At 37.6% G+C, this 18412-nt stretch overlaps 1 protein-coding gene and 1 long non-coding RNA gene across 5 annotated transcripts in view; one reads left to right on the forward strand and one right to left on the reverse strand.

Annotated features, from left to right (window-relative positions):
• Positions 1-18412, forward strand: part of TENM2 (teneurin transmembrane protein 2) — a 985093-nt gene that overhangs the window by 357415 nt on the left and 609266 nt on the right. The window lies entirely within an intron of this gene.
• On the reverse strand, positions 2074-9371 carry LOC112626717. The gene is made up of 2 exons (XR_003119949.1): positions 8952-9371; positions 2074-2781 (listed from the first exon to the last, which is right to left on the reverse strand). It is a non-coding gene; the product is annotated as an uncharacterized LOC112626717 (long non-coding RNA).

Here is an 18412-nt window from a genome sequence, read left to right on the forward strand (position 1 = left end):
CAGCCTCCCGATAAGAACTACCTTGCACACTAATTTCTATTGTGCGTCAATATCCTCATTTGAGTTTGCCATTCGTGTATATGTCAGGGCTAGGCAAAAACTGTAAGAACAAAGTGTAAGGCTGAATATATGATGATTAAAGGTAAGTGATACTCAACCTCAGAAAAAATATTTGTGTGACTCTTGACTCACTCATTAAGTTACTTTCTAGGTCTGCACAATGGAAATTCATGTGCAAGGTATTTCTTATTTGGAGGCTGCTGAGGAGTAGCCATCTCATTTTTTTTTTCTTGAGCCACACTTCAAGTAGGATGACATGATTTCCTATAAAATGAGGATGTTCTTTTGTCAATGTGCAATATTGGTGCCGATTCTCCTCACATGCATGCTATTACCTTTCATAATAAGTAACGTGATCTGAGACATATGTGGAAGTTGTGACTCCAGAATTTAGTTTTTACTTCCAAGTCTAATGGTTAACTTAAGATCCTGTTAAGTACCAGCATGGAAAGAGGCTACACGGTAGAATGGGAATATCACTCTGCCCTGCGGTACTCAGGAGCCCTGGTCTGTGTGTCCAGATCTAACTCTAAGTGCTTTTGTGACCTTGGACAAATTATCCAATCTCTTTGGTCCAATAAAGGGGTTCTTTCTGTCCGGAACACACGTAGCTTCCAAGTTGTTATCTATCATATGCATTACCCCAAGAAATCCTGGTCCCTCCAACTTCTTGAACAAGGTATACTGAGCCCACCAGAAGAGTGTATAGCACAGTTGTCAAGAGCACAGAATGTAGATGGCATATTTGGTTTTCATCATTGCCACTTCTCTCCGACTACTTAATTGTCTTAGCCTTAATTTCCACAGCTGTGACATGGACTAATGATCTTATTTCACTAACCTTTTTCTCTTTCCTTTGCTGTCTTATCCTCTTCCTTTCAGTTATTAATGGTAGGGTTTTCTTTTGTTGTAAAGATCTAGACAGAAGACCTTGATAAACTAGACTATGCCATGAGCGAGGAGTCATGGATTATGGATTCATCTTTGGGACTGGAAATTACTTGACCTTAAATGTACTTTCTCTATAGCATCCAAAGTCATCTTTTAAAAATGTAAATCAAATCACATTATGCCTTTGTTTAAAAACTATCAATAGTTTCTCACTATACTATATTTAGCATAAAATCCAATCTCATTACCACATTTAACAATAATTTTGGACTTATTCCTTGCTTTTTCTTCTTCTTTATTATTTTTATCCTCTTCTATAATTTCAGTCTCCTCCTCCTCCTCTTCTGCCTTCAGGAGGAGAAATCTGTAACTCCAAATGTGTGCTCAGTCCCTTCTTGCATTTGCAACAGTGAGGGGAACACATCCCCCTTGAATTCCTGGTCAGCATGTCCAAGCTGGAATTCATCTTAGACTTCCCCCAAACCACCAAGCAACTATAGCTTCTGACTCCTGTTAGTAGTATTCCTATTATTCCAGGTAACCAGCCTCACAGTCTCATTCAATTTGACTCCTCTCCATGTCTCTCTTTCCTTAATTTCTATCCTTTCTATGTATGCCTTTATTTGTACTTCCCTTTGCATTTCTACTGCCATGGTTGTCACTCACATCAGGTCCTTTGGACCTGAAATAATGAAATAATATTCCAACGAGTCATCTAACTTCTCCCTCTTTCTCTTTCATTACAGGTTAAAAAGCTACAAGATTAATTTTCTGGAGTACAACTCCGGTAATTTGATGTCTGGGCTCCCAACATTAGCTATGTGATAAAGTCTCAACTCTTCGGCTTGACTTTCAGAGTCAAATGCAATCTGACCCTGATTACTTTTCTAGGCTAGCTTACGGCTTTTCATATATTATTCTATTGATTCATCTCTTTATTTTTGCAACAAAAAAATGATTGAGGACCAACAGTGCACAACATCCTAGTGATACATTGAACAATACAAACATGAAACTTTGCATAATGGAAGAGAGGCCAAACACACACACATAGACACACACACACACACACACAAGTATTAAGTGGAATAATGGAAGCAAAGAATGTGATGGAAAATAGAGTAACAGGGAAGTAATTTTATATATTTATTTATTTTTCTTTTTCTTAGAAATGGGGTCTTCTCTGTTTCACAGGCTGGAGTGCAGGTTTGAAATCATAGTTCACTGCAGCCTTTAACTCCCGGGTTTAAGACATTCCTCTCACCTTGGCTTCCAAAGCAGCTGGGATTACAGGCACAGCTACCATGCCTAACTATCTCTATATATTTAAGTAACTCTTAAAACATTCTTGCACTTGACCTTAGTTGGATAGCTTACTAATTCTAAATACTACCTCGTATTTCCCACTTTTTTTTCTTTTGCTTATATTTCTTCTTTTCAGAATGTGCTGGTTTTTAATATTCAATATCTGGTCCATATGTAAAGGCATACTTATTGAACCTTTATTTTTGCCTCCCCAGTGTCTACTTTCCCTGGCTCCATCTCTTCCAAGCCTTCAGCCAAAGTAGTTTGAGTGAGGATTGAGCCCTTTTCCACGGGTGGGTCATGTGAAGTCATGTGACCTAGGGCTAAACCAATCAATACACTACATTTCTCTGGTTGTAGGGATTGGTTCTGGGATGGCATGTGACAAGCTAGGCAAACCACTAATCTGAGGGCTTTGGAAGAAACCACTAGGAAGAAGTCTTTATTCCTGTTGAACTTGCAGCTGAAAGGTTGGAAGGTCTGGGGTTGCCACATCCACTTTGTCTGCTGGAGAATGGAGCCAATCTAAAAGGAGATAGAGAAAAAGAAATAAATTCTTGACACCATCTCTCCTCCAAATCAAGTCACACTGTGCCTCTGGAATTTTTAGTTACCTAAGTCAATAATTTTTTTTCTTACATCAGTCTGAGTGATGTTTTCTAAGAGAGAAAACAAATACAGCCATCCAATTTCAAATAGTAGTAGTACTTTTACTAACTTTTTTTTTTTTACTACCTTTATGGGTACTGCCAGTTCAATGCAGTTTTTCTCTACCATTTTGTGCCTCTCAGTTATGCCATATATGCTGTTCAACCTTATTTTAGAGTTCTTGGTAAACTTGCCTCCTACCAGATTTGAATGGATAAAAATTTCTCTTTAAAGCTCTTCATTGGCCCAGTAAATAGGGCCTAAACAAAAGTGAGACAAGTGAGGTGCATAGGGGTCCACAATGAAGAAGCACTCACTTCCAGGTACCAAGTCTGCGCTTAGCAGTCTGGAGAGTGAGTGCCTCCTTATCGTTTGCTCCCTGGGCACCTCACTTGCTTTATCTATTTCTGATCCTGCTAGTGGAGTAACTACTCAATACGTGTTGGGCGAACTTGAAAGAATTTCACATTTTGCGTGGGGATGGAGATTATCCAGAATTGTATTTTCTTTACCATTATACTCATCTGACATACCTCATTCACTTTTTTTTTTTTTTTTTTTTTAACATTTACTTCGTTTTGAAGTCATCTAGCATTATGCAGTGATTGCAGGGAGGGTTTGCTGATGGTATGACTCTAGAAACCTCTAAATCCCATTTCCCAGCAAGAAGACAAACTAATAGCTCTGCTAAGCAATGCATAACATGAAATATGGGGTAGTGAATTTCATTTTCAGTCATTTACTTATATTTTCTTAGCTCAGTGTCTGTTGTGGAGCCTGAATTATACAACTCATTATCTAGGTCAATCTAGTGAGCTATCCTGTCAGCACAGATGTGCTACTTTTGCAGTAGAATTCTCAGTGGTAAAGTTGCTTCCAAGCTGGCACCTATTATTAATAAAAGTGTTAAATAAATAAATTATAGAAACAATCGAAGCAATGAAGCCTACACGATAAGTGCAATAGGTTATAAACATTATGTCTTCATTATATAAGCAATTTTGTTAGTTATTTAAGATTACAGACGATCGATAGCCACATCGTGTTTGTGATAGAGTTGGTTCACTGGTTGTAAGCAACAGAAACTGACTTCAAATAGAGAAAAGGTTTTACAAATAAATATCAGAATCAAATCAATGAACAGATTCAAAAGAAAAACACTAGAACAGACTGGAAGCAAGACAGCTCCAGTGAAGTAGGTAGCAGGAATATATGTTGAAGTAATCTCTTCAAGGCATAAATAAAATGAATCTACACCAACAATTTTTCCTTATATGATTCCACTAAATTTTTGTCATTGCATTATTCTAGTCAAGACCAAATCCTGAGACAGTGGGTTCATTCCTGGTTATGATGATATGGCCACCTCTTGACCAAGGAAAAGCAGGCCACCTTGATTGAAAGTCCTACCAACACTATACACAAACAGCAGATGTCCATTACTTTGGTTTAGTTAGGATCTGAAAGCCTTCAACTGTGCTATTTACACATATTCTGGGCCAATTGCCAACTTGTGTTGAACATGAACAGAATCATTTTATCATGACGCTTTGCTGTATCAGTCACATCACATTTGCTCAAATTTGGGAAGCATGAAGCTTCCAAAATATTCATAGATGTGTAGGTGAATTTGGTAGGAAATAATATTTGCTGTATGTTAACTCGACTATTTGGCTAATCAAAGCCCATGGTGTCATCTATCAGCAAACAAATTGGACTGATCTTACTGTGAGTTTTGTTGAAATGTTTTTGCCAGTAGATGTGGAGAATGTCTAAAACACAAGTTTTAAACACAAAATACTATTCTAAACTAGCTCTTTTCCCCTGCCAGGGCCACCTTTTGGATATGTGACCTATGCAGTTGTCTGTGCTCAGAAGGACCCCCCACTTAGTTTAACACCCTTCTGTCCTCTCTTGACTCTCTTGAAGCTGTTAATTTTTTAACAAAAGACCTGCAGTTTCATATTGCACTGCGCCTTGTATATTATACAGCTAATCCTGAAAGACAGAGAAACAGGGGAAGCCAGAATTGCTTGCTAGTGGGAATACTCAGGCCACAAAGTGCTGCAACTTTGAATCTCTTTAAATAAATGCCATCTTTTAACACTCTAACAAGGTACAAAAATCCCAGAATTTGCACACTCCATATTCAATGCTCTTTCTTCATTGGAAGGGCAGCAAAGGTAAGGGATGGGCCATAATGGTAGAGAAGAACCATAGAAGAACCAGTGGATGCCAATGACTTATCATGTCTCCTGAGCACATGTGAATGTTACATAAATACTCATTGAATCTTTAAAAAGATAAAAGCATAAGCACACATGGCCTGTTTGCAGGTCCCTGAGGACCTGCAAATAATAATCGTGGCATGTTTGAGGACCAGAGAGAAGGCCAGTATGCCTGGGACACAGTGAGCAAAGGCATGGTGGAAGAAGAAAAGAATGAAGTTTATGAGGGACCCAGGTATCATATCAAGTAAGGGCTACTAGGCCAGGATAGGGAAGTAAATATCATGGGAAGATTATTTACTTGTTATAACATCATAGTATTTTGGTACATTAATTTAAGTCTGAAGCATGAAACCTTTTTTAAATTTTATCTTATTTTCATTTTTATTATATTCTTATTAAATATATAGGGTTTTTAAAACAAGTTATATGAAGGAAAACACATTTTATATTTTCTCTGTTACAGATTCCAAATTAAAGAAATCTCAGTTAACTGGGTTACATTATATATCAACAGCCCTTTTCTTTAATATCAAAAGGCTTTTTTTTGCCTTTTTAAAACTTTGTTTTTAATGAACACATAATATTATACATATTTATAGGGTACATAGTGATATTTTGACACATGTAATGTATAGTGATCAAATCAGAGCAATTCACGTATCTATCATGTCAAACATTTATCATTTTTTTTTTGCATTGGAAATATTCAAAATCTTCCTTCTAGCTATTTGAAGCTATATACTATATTTTTGTTAACTGTAGTCCTCCTGCCAGTGGTATAAAACACTAGAACATATTTCTTCCTATATAGCTGTTATTTTGCATCCTTTAACAAATTCTCCCTATCCACTTCTTCCCCTACGTTTCCCAGCCTCTGGTATTCTCTGTTCTACTTTTCATCTATGAGATCACTTTTTTGTTTGCTTTTGTTTTTTACCTTTCACATGAGTGAGAACATGGAATGCAATGCTTAACTTTCTGTTCCTGCCTTATTTCACTCAACATAATGTCCTTCAGTTCCACCCATGTTGCCGTGAATGACAGGATTTCATTCTTTTTTGAGGCTGAATACTACTCTATTGTGTATATGCACCACATTTTCTTTATCCATTCATCTGTTGGTGGACACCTATGTTGATTCACCTATCTTGGCTATTGCAAACAGTGCTGCAATAAGCATGGGGGGTTCAAATGTCTCTTCCATATACTAGTTTCCTTTCCTTTGGATAAATGCCCAGTAGTAGGATTGCTGGATCGTATGGTAGTTTTAATTGTAGTTTTTTCAGTAATCTCCATACTGTCCTTCACAGTGGCTACTGAAGCATAAAGCTTAATAGAATATCATTTAGAGCAGTGGTGGGCCAACATTTTCTGTAAAGAATAGTAAATAGTTTAGCCTTTGCTAACTGTACAGGCTCTTATAACTTCTTACAACTACTCAACTCTCTCACTGGGCGGAGTAAACATAGACTATACTTTGGGTGAAAGTAGACATAGATAATCTTAAATAGAGGTTGCTGGGTTTCAACAGATCTTAGAAAAATAGATAGTAGGCCAAATGTGGCCCATCAGCCACAGTTTGCCAATCCCTGATCTAGCAGAGCATGGAGCCACATGCATCTATATTACCGAGAATGCACATTAAAAATGCAGATGTTTGTGTCCTCTTCCAGATGCACTGAACCTAACCTTCTGGGTTTGAAGTCTGAAAGTCTGTGCTTAATAAGTTGCTGAAGAAAGTATTATTGCATCTTGTCTTAGTCTGTTAGTGCTGCTATAACAGAATACCTGAGACTGAGTTATTTATAAAGAACAGAAATTTATTTCTCACGCTTCTGGAGGCTGGGATGTTCAATATCAGAGCAACAGCATTTGAGGTCTGATGAGGACCTTCTTGCTGTGACCTCACATGGCAGATGGTAGAAAGGCCAAATGCTGTGTGGAGCCTTTGTTTGTTTGTTTGTTTGTTTGTTTGTTTGTTTGTTTTGAGACCTAGTTTCACTCTCCTCACCCAGGCTGGAGTGCAGTGGTGCGTTCTCAGGTCACTGCAACCTCTGCCTCCTGGATTTAAGTGATTCTCCTGCCTCAGCCTCCCAAGTAGCTGGGATTACAGGCATATGCCACCATGCCCAGCTAATTTTGTATTTTTAGTAGAGATGGGTTTTCATAATGTTGGTCAGGCTGGTTTCGAACTCATGACCTCAGGTGATCTGCCCGCCCTGGCCTCCCAAAGTAGTGAAGCCTCTTTTATCAAGGTCTTAATCCCATTCATGGCAGCTCTGTCCTTATGACTTAATCACCTCCTAAAGGCCCCCACCTCTTAATGCTATCACAGTGAAGAATAAGTTTCGACCATGACTTTTGGAGGATATTCACACCATAGCAATGCCAAAATTGAGAAAGTTGAGAACCACTGGTCTAGAAGCCAGTCCGTTCACCTAGGTCCCTTTCTAAGGTGTTAAAAATTGTAACTGAATAACCTAGGATAGCCCATGGGGTAATTTCTCAGGGTAGAAGGACTAATGTTTGGATGACTTGTATTCAAATTCAGAATGGATTGTTCCAGGAGACTGTAAGAAAGATCATGTAGCAAGAATAGTAGCAAGGAGAGAAAGCTCTGCTAGATAAGGCTGCGCAGATCAACCCTCCCTTTGAGTTCCCTGGTTTTAATTATTGATGCTAAATATACATTTCCCTTAATTGTTTTGTGAAAATAAGTTAAATAAAGAATAAAGCCATTCCATACATGCACAGGCAAACATTACACTCTTTTCACATAAACACTGGGATGATTCCTCAGAGTGTTCCTATTCAAATTTTGTTGCAAAATAACACCCACAGAATGTATTTCCAACCACAAAATACTGTGACAGTAAGCAGCCAGCACAAGAGAGCCTGTTATGGTTTATAGATTGCAATGATTATATTGCGGGAGCAGTTGATGCATTTGTTGGTGTTCATTCTATTTCACATTTGCATTTAAATTCCTGTGGAACAAAGATAAGATAAAGAGGAAAACAAATGATGCTTATTTGTTGTTGTATTGAACTCCTATTATAAGTATTGCTTTAAAGGAGAGTGAAGCTTTGCAAGGAAGCCTTCCACATGTCCTTTACAAAACATGAAATACACTTTCAATCGTCAACTAGAAATATGCAAGAAAACATATCCCTGGGGCTTTCATAAAATCATAAATCAATAAGGAATAACTGAAAATGTGGTTGAATACAAGAAGCAAATGAAATACTCAATACTTTCCTTTATACATTTATCCACATTTTATTGATACATAAGAAATGTAGAACTGCAATGAGTTTTGAAACACTATTCTTTTTATTTCAGGCATTCCTTTAAAGCAATGCTTGGTATGTTTCCTCTTTCAAATAATCTGTGCATCCACAGCATGGTCCTTTGATGAATTTATGCAGATCAGTTCTACATCCAGGGTAATATTTTTTGCTCCTCTAAGCTATTTTGCTGGGATCACAGGGAAAAAAAATCTTTTTGTAGAGTTTGATTGTACTTCCTAGTTACTGACTGGGTATAAGGTTCCTCTACCCATACAAAAAGCACATCTGCCTCCCCATATGATGTGTTTGCCATAAATAATTTCAGAAGAAGAATGAGATAATGTTACTTCTTCCTCCCAAGTTACTAAGTTGCATAGGAGTGCCTAGAACTTATTTAAATCATTTTTGAAACATCACACTCATTTCTGTAAATACACCTGAAATAAGGTAAAAATTAACAATTAAATGACAACAGTTAATTATATGATGTATCTGAACTCATAAGCAAAACTTTCTCTGACTTTACCATGCTTTACAGTGCTTTTCTCAAAGGAAGCATTAGTCAGGTCCTTTTCTGGATGCTGGCAGTGACAGCCTGGAAGCATTCCTTAAAGGGAGGGCTGTAGAATACCCTTAATGAGAGACGTTGGGCCAGGCGTGGTGGCTCACGCCTGTAATCCCAGAACTTTGGGAGGCCAAGGCAGGCAGATCATGAGGTCAGGAGACTGTGACCCTCCTGGTTAACACGGTGAAACCCCATCTCTACTAAAAATACACACACACACACACACACAAAAATAGCCAGGCTGTAGTCCCAGCTACTCAGGAGGATGAGGCAGGAGAATGGCATGAACCCGGGAGGCAAAGCTTGCAGTGAGCCGAGATTGCACCACTGCACTCCAGCCTGGGCAACGGAGTGAGACTCCGTCTCAAGAAAAGAAAAAAAGAAAAAAGAGATGTTACACCAAAATTAAATGTGGTGAACAAATTAGAATAATTATGTCTAAAAACCTCTGCTTCCTTTTTCTCCCTTCTTGGATATTGATAATGTATACTGACATATTAAAGGCTCTAAGACATGAGAAAAAAAAAGTCTATAGCTTTATTTTTTCAAACTTTTGCTGACAGTAACTTACTATTTTTTAAAATCTAACACCTTGCGCTGGCACTTGTATTTCTGGAAATGCATGTTCCAAAGTTCTGACCTAAGTAGTAATTAGTAGCTAGAGGAAAGTACATTCTCCTGTCTTTATTGCATATTTTATATTCCTTAACATATTATATGTATCAGCCATATTTATTCATTCATTATTTATTCAGCAAGTATTTGAGGAACTTCTCTGTGCCAGTAACTTTTGGGTGCTGGGGACTCAGCTTTTTAAGAGCATATTTTTATTCTATTTTCAAAATATATGGAAAACTTAGTTGCTAATATAAATAACAAATTATATGAGAAATAAAAGTATCACAGTGCATAGACTCTTAGAATTTTAAGTCAAGCATTCAGAAGAAATGCAAAATGGTAGACATTTTTCCTTAGATGCCATTAGGGCACCGTGAGCTGAGCATGTACCTTATTTATTTATTGTTGTGACTGTCCCTGGAATACTAACAATGATGCATTTAAATAGCTTATAGTTACGAGTTTTAGAATCAGAAGCAAATAAATTTGAAAGCATTAATTCCAGCCCCCTGCTTTAGCTGAATTTCTATTATCTAAACCAGCCCCTTCAAATGTTTTGAAAATCAGATCATATACAACATTTTATAAGCTTCCTATCTTAGGATGTGAATTTAGCATTCACATTCTAGCTCATTTTTCCAATTGTAAAGTGAGTGAGCTGGGTTTAGAAAATCTGTTTTTAAAAGAAGTAGAAAGCATTGAAAAGTTCACAGCAGTTTCAAGCCATAGATTTGAATATTAGCACCTGGAAAACAGTAATTCTAATTCTCATTCTTACGTAGCTGGTGCCACATGAGTGATGTCCCTGGAGCTGAAAGGGATTGCCAAGTTAATTTGGTCAAGTGGTTTTCACAAACTATACATCTTATTAATTATTCCTTTCATTGGCTGGTCTAAACCCAGTTCAAACTGACTTAAGTAAATAAGGACAACAGAAATAAGAATTAATAAATAAATACTAAGAAGTGATTTAGAAGATATTGTTTCACTTCACCTCCGAGTGCAGAGGTATAATTAGCTTCAGGCTTGCCTAGAGTCAATGGTGCAAACCATGTCACCGATAGCTTAGGCATGTTTGTCTCTCTCCCTCTGGTTTAGATGGATCTCAAACAGGCTGTCTACTCGCTGGTTCCCAGAAGCTGAAGGCTTGCATAATCCTTACAACTAGAAATCCAATAGAAAAAGCATTCACCTTCTTAGTTATCCTCAGGATTGACTCTCCTTGGGCTGCCCTGGTCTTACGCTTATGCTGTAACCAATCATTGTGGTCACGGGAATAGAACAGCCCGATCGGCCAGGTTTGGAAGATGTTTCTGTTTCTGGAGTAGGCAGAGACTGATGATAAAGGGATAGAGAGTGAGGTGGTGTGCTTTTCCACAAAGGAAATCAAGGTGAAACCACCCAAAGAAGTTGATGTTTGGCAGACAAAATCAACAGGTGCCCATTATATTTATTTTTTTTGAGTGAGCATCAACATAGAACCATGAGGTACAAGGTAAACAAAAAGAGGAGTTTCTCGCTAGGTTGGATATGGGGAGTTGGGGTGGAGAGAGACTCACAGATCTGCTCATTCAGCCTCACCTCACAGCTTTTTAGAGGAACTGACCCCTTGTCCTCATTTGCCTGGCATGATCTTGGTTTATGTGTGTTGTTCATTTTAATTACTAATGACACCCCCTTTTACTCTCAAAAGTGGCCTGGTTTGCTTAATAGATTTTATGGTCACTAGATCGTGGGGATTCTTTAAGCTTTATTAGTTATTCACCCCAAACATTTGTAAAACTCTTGATCTACACCAAGGCATCCACTTTGATAAATCATGCTTCTGTGTTTCATCTGAATAATATGAAAACTTGGAAGAGCTTAACCCATCATCTCCTCTCATTTCCTCTCATTTTACTTGTTTCCCATGAAAATGAAACTTATTATCATTTGATACAATTAATATTTGTTTTTATTTACCCACATTTAACAAATGTTTTGTTCACCATTGTTATTTGAATATCAGTCTTTTCCCTGGGATAAATTTTTACCTTTCTGAACTGTTCCTTTGAGGGTTTGCTACTCAAAGTGTGGTCTATGGACCAACACCATCAGCATCACCTGAGAGCTTATCAGAAATGCAGAACCTGAGGCCCATTAAGTCAGAGTCCATACTTCAACAAGATTCCCAGGTGATCAGTAGACACAGTCAAGTCTGAAAAGCCCGTTGTACAACAATGGACTTACACAAGATGTTTTCTTTTCTATTCCATTTTGTCTCTGATTGTCTCGTATTTTAATCTCTGTGTCTCTGTCTTCAATATTATGGATAAATTATATCTTTCAATGCGGTCTGCTCATGGTCATCTCCTAGGTGGCTTAAAAACTAAGTACCAGGACATACATTTTTAGAGATAGACAGACAGAGAGAGTGGAGATGGGGGGAAGGAGAGAAGGAGAGAGAGAATGCCTGGGCTCCTCCTCAGACCATCTAAATTAGAATCTGGGTAAGGACCACTATACCAAGAGCTCTTTTAGTTAGGATTTATTGGTGACATACTCTCATTTTTGTGTTTGTCTAAAAAATACTTATGATTCATTATTGCATAATAGTTAGCCAGTTATACAATTCTAGGTTGCTATTTATTTTTCCTCAGTGTTTTAGAGATTGAAAAGAGTGTCTTCAATTTTTATTGCTATCTGTTGACAATAAACTCTTTTTCTCTGTAGGCAATCTGAGTTTTAAATTTCTGCTTGGTACTAAGATTCTCATTGTCTTCAATGTTACGCAGCTTTACTCCACTGTGACTAGATTTGTATTTCTTATTTCTTATTATATCTAGGATTTTTTGCGGTTTTTAAATCTGAGGATTCAGGTTTTTCAAAAAGTCCTAGCAACATTACTGTCCCATCTTCTATACATTCTTTGTTATCTAGAATATTAATTGAACTTACACAAGATGTTTTCATTTTCTATTCCATTTTGTCTCTTATTCTTTCATATTTTAATCTCTGTGCATCTGTCTTCAGTATTATGGATAAATTATATCTTTCAATTCTTATCAGTTAGTGAACATATATACGTTGAGTTTTTCTATTTCATGATTTTATTTTTTCACTTGAATTTCCATTTAGAACATATCATTTCTAGAAGTTCATTTTATAATCGGACTGGTTTTCCTTGAGAATGTCTTGCCCCTTGCTCATTTTGAAAATTATTTTTAAAATATTTAAATATAGTTATGTTATAGGCTGAATTTCATAATTTCACTATGTAATGATACTTTCTGTTGTTTCCGCTGAATACTACTCATGAACACCTGTTTCCTTGTTTGTTTTGCAATTTGAGCGGAGAGTGAAGTTATGTTATCTGGAATTGATCTGTGGATATTTTGTGAGGCCTGAGTTGAGGGTGCATTCCATCCTTGTAGAGAAATTTATGTTGACCTCTGCCAGACTCTGTAAAGTACAATTGAGTCAAGACCACTTTGATTTCTTGTCTTGGGGTTTCCTGAAATATGCTGGTTATGTAAATTTCAAAGCCTCTTTGCCTAAGGGTATGTATTTTTCAGAAGAGATGTTTTCTCCTTCTAGAATTCAGCATTAGATAAACAAAAGCCCCTTACCTAGGTCTTTGTTGACTGTCAAAATTTTTTTTCAGTACAATCTTTCCCTGAGGGGAAATGCCCAGCTTTCAATTTTTCATTTTGTTAATGAGAAAAGTGAGGCTCAGAGTTCAACTTGCTGGGAGTCACACTCAGCTTCTCCAAAGCAGACATGAAAACGGCCCAGATCTTCTCATCGTCCAGTTGTTTTCTCCTCCAACAAAACAAGCTACAAAAATAGCATCACCTTCTTCTAATAAGAATGGCTTCACCTTTGCCTCCAGTTAGACAAGTAACAGCCAGATTCAGTGATTCCTCATGGCTAAGTTTGATGAATTATAGAAATAGGTTACTTAGATATATTTTAAGAATCATAAGAACATAAAAAAGTCATATGAGCTAAGACTTATAGCCCCCACTATTCAGTATTTTGTCTTTTATAGTAGTACCAAGGGACATTGGTGTGACATGATGATAGTTGCCCTTTGTGATATTGTCCTCAAAGGGGGTATCCCTAACTGGGAAAGATCTATCATCCAAGAATTTCTCTAAAGCTTTCTTGAACTCTCATTACATTTTTGGTTTGTACAACCTTAAGGCACTGCTTTATAAGGAATTGATCTTATCCTAGTCAGGACATGGGCTAAATAACCCTGAAGTCCTTTTAAAATATGATTTCAAGTATCATAAATCTTGTTGGATAAGTAGACTCTGCAAGTGGAGGGAATATAGTAGAGTGATACCGAGCTCTGAAGTCAAATAGCCTATGTTCAATACAGGCTTTATCCCTGTGTCCTAACTGTATGACCTTGGGCAGAATCTTTACTCTTCTGAATCTCTGTTTCTTCTCCTGGACAAGGGCAGTGATTGTAGGGTTATCATAAGGTTACTGGGAAAAATGAACACAACAATGCATATAAAATTACTTAGCACAAGGCTTGGCATACAGTAAACAAATGAAAGTATTCTCAATATTACCATCAGTGATATTGTCATTAGTGTCAGTAGATGGATATCTTCTTCCTGGTCACAGACCTCACCAAAAAAGTGCCTGTGATCCCATTTCATATGTTTTAAAACATCTGGAGGTCAAGGGCAGAAGAGGATATAAGAGGGCAAAAAAAATGAATTCTTATACTGTGAAAGAATTTTCAATTTTTTGGATTCCAGTATGTACTAAACAAATCACCAACTTTTCAGCAAACAATTGTTAAAATATCTTTGGATGTGCCATTGTGGGAGTGCTTAATATTGAAAAAGAGAGATATAAACTAACCAAATAAATAAGGTGACTTGCGGTTCCATTCTGGATTTTACCGTTACATAAATTGACTCTGATATTTGGTTGCTGGGTTTCCTCAATTATTTTATTTTTGCCAAAAAACAAAACAAAAATAATGTGGCATGTAATAGCTGTAATGTTAATAAAATTGAATGTTTTTTTTCCCCTGAAAAGTGGCCTCTCCACTCTTTCTTAAATGTCCCAGTCTGCCCCGACATTTACTTTGCACTAGTAACAATACTCAATTTTCATTGACATTATCTTCTAAATACAATCAGATCAAAAATCGCCAACATCATTCCCATTCCTCTCCTGCAAGCAGATAATACAGGACAGGGTCTAGCTGATAACTTCCACTTCAGTAACCTCTGATTCCACTGCTTGAAATGCCTTGTGTGGTTTTCTACTGGACCAGAGGCAGAGGTATTTGTGTAAAACAGGCGAATCCCATCAGCAGAGATGCAAGATGTGGCATTTGCCTTTAATTCCACTTTCGTCTTGCTGGGTGCAGGGACTCTGTCAATGGGCAGGTCCCTGAGGGTGACTTGTACCGACTGGAGACTGTGCCAGCAGGGACCTTCCCAGGCACACATTTAACATTTTTCCCCAGGGACTTGTGCTTAAATCTGCAGGTTGAAAGGAACTGAAGTGAAACTTCTAAGAAATGGTAATGAGCATTTAGGATGTTCTAACTCAGTTCACATAAGTGTTGATGTGTTCTGTGATAGTTTCAACCCCAAACGAAATCCACGCATGTTTACTGGCAAAAGTAGGGAATCTTTTTTCAAAAACTTACCATATGAGTAACCTTCCCAGTTTACTTAAGCTCTCCAAGCCTCAGTTTCTTCATCTGCAGAATGGAAACAAACATTAATTATGGTATTGAATAAAAACATTACATTATTACATGTGCTAAGTTAAAAATTCAAAATTACTAATATTAAATATTAATATTTTTAGAATTATTTGAGATTTGGATGAGATCACTCAAGGACAGTGAGTGAGCCCGCCAAAGTCATACTGCATTCCTTAGAAATGTTCCTCCTACTTTATTTTTAAAGTATTGTTTTAGAGGGCCTGGCATATTTACGTGTACTCTTCATATATTACTAGCTTTTCATAATAGTAATCCTAATGTAAGCCTATTCTAGTTTTCTTTTCACAGATGGTCTGAAATATTCATTCTTCTGTATCTGGAAAGCAAAGTGGCCTACTAAAGACATTATATAAATTCAGTCCAAATGCTATTTGCACTTGATATGCCCAATGTTTGAGGGGGAAAACATATTGAATTATCTGAATAATTCCTTAATTTGGGGGAGAACAGATTTCCTATGTTGGATTTTTTAACACATTTAACGTGCTATCCAGGTTTGCCTGAGACCGAAAGGGGTTTCTGGGATATGGCACTTCCCAGCAATATAATTTAGGACAATCCTAGGCAAACTCTATGAGTTACCTTATACATTATAGCTCCCTGTAAATACTGTAAGACACTCAAATATGATGAGCTTTTAAAAATACACAGGTCTTTTGTAAATGCAAAACATTCTTTGGTGGAGAAGGAGAGAGATACATCCTTACATCTGATTTCAGTTGCAAAAATAGCTCAATACTGAGCAAAAACTGCCTTAAAAATAAGGCCCTTGGGTCTGGAGGTGGATACTTTCTGGCTTGGTTCAGTAGTTCACAATGCTTTTGAGGACTACAGAATCTCTGTATTGGTGTTGGCCACATGTGCCCTTGAAGTCACATTAGGCTTCATCTTCAAGCACCTCTCACTGCCACAATGACATCCAAACCAGGAAAGGCAAGTCAGGGGCGGATCTACCCCCAGCATCTCTCTTTTTTCATCAGGGACTAAAATTATTCTAAGAATCACTCAAATTTCTCTCATGTTTATTAGACAAAGCCAGGTCATCAGTCCACCCATCAGTCAATCAACCAAGTGCATGGAATTATTAGATACTTAGACAAACCACAGGTCATCTTCTGGGCTAAGAGAGGGGCACAGCTTCTCTGAGCACCTGTTAATATAAACAAAAGTGAGATTTGGCCAGGAAAGAAGCGGGGAGGTTGGAGAAACAACTGCTGTCTACTGAGCAGACAAACAACAGGATCTGCCAGGGGCAGTGGAGAGGAGACCATCGTCTCACTAATATCCACTCTTGTTCTTTAGGCAGCTGTTTATCTCACTGATAAGAGGGCTTCTTGCTGTTGATTTCCCACGTGCCTGGGTATAATGGGAATATGGCAGATGTGCCACCTCCTATTGAATGGCATGGGTCGTGAGGGCCAGGGAATTCACATGAAACCTCTACATATCTCAGTTTCTCTGTCTGAGAACTTAAGATATGGCCAGCAGCCTCCTAAACTAGAAGAGGCATCTAATCAAGGAAAGCACAGTAAAGAACTCCTCATTTTGAAGTTTATTTCTTGCCTGCAAATCAAATAAGATACTGATCTTTCATCTCAGGAGAAAGTCTTTCATTGGCCCTTTGATGGTGCAATTCTCATAACAAAGTCCCCAACAAAGAAAATATAATCTGGTGTTCTCACCTTTGAAAATCTCCTGCACTCCCCAAGTTGCTTCCTCTAAGTGAGCTGAATGTGTATACTCTTCCCTCTTTCCTGGGGCTGCTTTATTTATTTAAGGATGAGAGTTCAAGGTCATTGAAGAAAATCTTTCTCAGCTCCACCAAGAGTCCCCTTATGAAAAAACAGAAATCTAGCTCTTGTGTAAATGATCAAATCCTTGTTTAACAGAGACTTACCTTGTGATATCAAGGTTTGTTGTCTGATTTATACTGCTTATGACTCCTGTGAGGGTGTTATGAGGTTTCGTGAACTAATGATTATGGAGTTTAATATTTTTTAGAAACGTTCCACAAATGTTAAATGCTATTACTTCTTGGGTCACTCCCTGTTTGCATTTAATATAACTTCCTGCATCATTCATATGCTGTAATGGAGAAGCAGATTCCTGGGACATTCCCTGTCTACTTAGGAATAAACAGATACCAGTGCAGCATGAGGTTGCATTTTCATTTTTGCTTTTAGATGATTCCTAAAACCATTCTGAGAGACCCTGAATGAAAATGATGTGGAAATTTCTGATAGTAAAGCCTTAATATATGCGCAGTGGCTCAAAACTGTAATCCCAGAACTTTGGGAGGCCAAGGCGGGTGGGTCGTTTGAGATCAGGAGTTCTAAACCAGCCTGGGCAACATGGTGAAACCTCATCTCTATAAAAATACAAAAATTAGCTGGGTGTGGTGGTGCACCCCTGTAGTCCCAGCTACTTGTAAGGCTGAGGCCGGAAAATCGCTTGAACCCAGGAGGCAGAGGTTGCAGTGAGCCGAGATCCCCCACTGAACTTTAGCCTGAGTGACGGGAGTGAAACCTTGTCCCAAAAATAGATAAATAAATAAATAAATAAAATACTTAATCAGAAGTCAAAGAATAAATTAGCTGCAGAAGGTGTGCCATTTTAACTGAGCACACACTTGGCGTAACAATAAGCTGATTCTTTTATTTGGAATTTCCAAACCGAACTTTAAAAATAAAGTAGGAGGAGCATTTCTAAGGAATGCAGTATGACTTTGGTGGGCTCACAGTTCTCAGTGTTTACATGCATCCTTGAATGTGCTGCTTTATACATTTCTCTAGCAGTTTGTGTTTGTGTTCAGATATACAAGGATAATAGATATGGGAAAAGAGTTATGCATTTTAAAATTATACTGTTTGTAGATTGTGGGGAAAATTCTTAATAAGAAGTAAAAAATTAGAAAATGTTCGTTTAATTGGTTTGGTGTATATAGCTTTTGTTCAAAACAAATGTGTGAACATATCATGCTCAAGAAAAGCAGCATTTAAGAGGGAAACTCACAGAATGATGGTTCTATCCTTTGAAGACAGTTAAGGTAGAGGAAGCA

This window comes from Theropithecus gelada, chromosome 6, assembly GCF_003255815.1.
Source record: "Theropithecus gelada isolate Dixy chromosome 6, Tgel_1.0, whole genome shotgun sequence".
NCBI lineage: Eukaryota > Metazoa > Chordata > Mammalia > Primates > Cercopithecidae > Theropithecus > Theropithecus gelada.